This window comes from Sinocyclocheilus anshuiensis, unplaced genomic scaffold (genome assembly GCF_001515605.1).
Source record: "Sinocyclocheilus anshuiensis isolate Anshui unplaced genomic scaffold, SAMN03320099.WGS_v1.1 scaffold517, whole genome shotgun sequence".
Classification (NCBI taxonomy): domain Eukaryota; kingdom Metazoa; phylum Chordata; class Actinopteri; order Cypriniformes; family Cyprinidae; genus Sinocyclocheilus; species Sinocyclocheilus anshuiensis.
In genome coordinates this window covers 2,408,763-2,411,504 of record NW_015536535.1, presented here as the reverse complement: position 1 = coordinate 2,411,504, position 2,742 = coordinate 2,408,763, and the positions used below count along the sequence as shown (strand labels likewise).

General features: G+C 38.1%; 1 protein-coding gene across 2 annotated transcripts in view; it reads right to left on the bottom strand.

The window, feature by feature from the left end:
* The window catches only part of LOC107695668 (ligand-dependent nuclear receptor corepressor-like protein), a 34,344-nt gene that overhangs the window by 21,750 nt on the left and 9,852 nt on the right, over window positions 1-2,742 (bottom strand). The window lies entirely within an intron of this gene.

Genomic DNA, 2,742 nt, shown 5'->3' with positions numbered 1-2,742 from the left:
TTTGAGCAACTGGGATGGTGCCCCCCTGGGAGTTGGTGCCCTACGCAAACTGCATACTCTGCGTATAGGGAGCGGCGGTACTGTGTGCGCGCTGCAAGTGTGCATGAGCGCACTGTCTCCAGGAGAGTGCGCGAGTGCTGAATGGTTAAACACTGGCAAGAATTAAAAAGTAATGCAATTTATAAACTTTAATGACGATGTGACACTGCCTTGATTGTGCAAGTGACAATTCCTGTGTCAACTGTGCAGCTCGCTTATAGTGCAGACGCGATGTGGTGATTTGAGAGAGAGCGCGCGCTGTGATTCACTCACGCTGTTTGTGAAATTACGTCTCACACAAGGTTTTCAAATTACTTTAGAAGTTATTTAATTAAGAAATATGAAGGAGTACCTCACCTTCAGCATTATTATTTCACCCGCGCCGGACAGAGACTGGGACGGTGTCACTGCATGTCATGCCAAACCTTCACAAGGCAGCTTGAGATCGGCCTTTTTAGAGACCGCCGATCAATCATCCCAAAGCGATTACCGATAGTGATCGGTAGCCAATCAATCGGAGCACCCCTAATATTAGATCCAGTGTTTGGTAAGCTACTCAAAAAAGTAATCCACTACAAATTACTAATTACTAATTTAAAATTGTAATTTGATTACATTACTGATTACTGCATTTAAAAAAGTAATCAGATTACTAATTACTTTACTTTCAAGTTTACTTTACTTTTCAAGTTATCAAACCTAAAAAATACACTAAAGTGAAATGTATAGTTCTTTCATTAATTTAATATTGACTGAAAAATTACACAAGTATTATTTGTATTAGAGCCCAACCGATATATAATTTTTCCGATATTATTGGCCGATATGAGCCTGTCGCAGATATTGCCGCCGAAATTTTTTTTACAGAACATATAACGCAGATGAAATGCTTCTAAATGGTGTAATTACTTAGTTTGACCAGCAGAGCGCTCCATTGTTTGCTACTGGCAACTCAGGTCAGTGTAGAGATGCACGGATAAGCTCAAACTTCACCTGAGTCCACTACTTCAAATAAATTATCCGCCCGCCACCCACCTCACCTATATTTGATCGTCACATTACAATGATTCTAATACTTAGTTTTGCATGATGAATGGATGGTTAATTTTTAATGGCAGACTCAGTGACGTTAGAGCTGATCTGTGCATCACTGCACGCGTCTGCGGCGCATACGGTTCCACGGCCACCAGAGCTAATCGTGGCAACTCAGTTAATGCTTGTGCCACTGCCCAGAACTCATGCTCATCACATCGGTCACATCACATTACCTAACTGGGTGTCTACACCGGACGTGAGCAGCGCGGCCCGGCCCGACAAAATACAATAGAAGCCATTATAATCAGTGATGCTGTCTACACTGGACACGGCGCAACGCGACACGACAAATCCCGACAGTAAACTGATGCCTCGTTCCATTTATGACGTACTGACACAAAGTACAAATGATTTTTAATGGTTGCTTTGTCGCATCTAGTGTAGACATGGTGTGTCAACATAGTTTGTCAGTACAGTCAGTAACGTAGCAGATTGAAAAGTTAGTATCTTTCTGCAGTGCGGTGGTGGCTTGAGTCTGCTGAATGGTGATTTAACACTACGTTGTCACCTAGTTGGTGAGACTCAATGATATAAAGTAAATAAACAATGTCCCCGTCTTTTACTCTCACAATGAGCGCTACGTTGTCACCTAGTTGGAGAGACTCAATGCTAAAGTAAATAAACAACAATGTCCCCGTCTTTTACTCTCACAATGAGCTTATCATACTCGTTTGCTACATTAGTAGGGTCCTGTGATTTCCGCGATGTGGAAAATGCCGATGGAATCGCGGAATCCATTCAAAAAAACGGAATTTACTGTATAACGCGGAATTTCATGGAATTTGACTTATTTTTGATGAATAAATAAAAAACAGGTCAGTACACTTAAATCAAATCGTGATATAGACTAGTGTCTGTGAACATTAAACTGCAAAAAACTATTTTAAATACGGATCCTCATGTTCTGCATGTTCATTTGATTACCAGAAAATATACAACAGAATTTGTGAAAAAAATATTATTCATTATTATTATTTATTAATTTTAGATGTTTACATTTGGAAAAGCTGTGCTTCCTGCATAAACCTGCCCCTGTTGGTTTGGCAGTAGCTTGCTTGCCCTACACAGTTACCTTGTTTATTTTCTTAATTCAAGTTATATATATTTTGTTCTATTTGTGTTTTTTAAGTTACTTATAAGAAGTAGTGCTGTCAATCGATGAATTTTTTTTTTTACCAATTAATCGCACATTTTTTTTCTGAAATTAATCGTGATTAATCGTGATTAATCCCAACTAACATTAAAGTTTTTAAATATACTTTTATATTAAGGCGGCACGATATTGGAAAAAAAATCTATAATATATTTTTTATAGATATATTATATATCTATAATATATTTTTTTCCTGCGATATATATATATTGCGATATGAAAAAAAAAATCAGATGACATCAATAGCTCTATTTGGAAGAAACAATCAATGATTGGGGTGATTTTGTAGGCGAGTAAATCAGCATAGGAAATAAAAAAATCTGCAGGACATGGAGGCGCCAGCGCGATCACTTGCATTTTATTTTTAATAACAGCGGAAGCTTAAAAATACGCCATCATTTTTGCTCATAAAGGTAAGACAGGCATCATTCGGAACTGCAAAGGGTCTTCTTGTA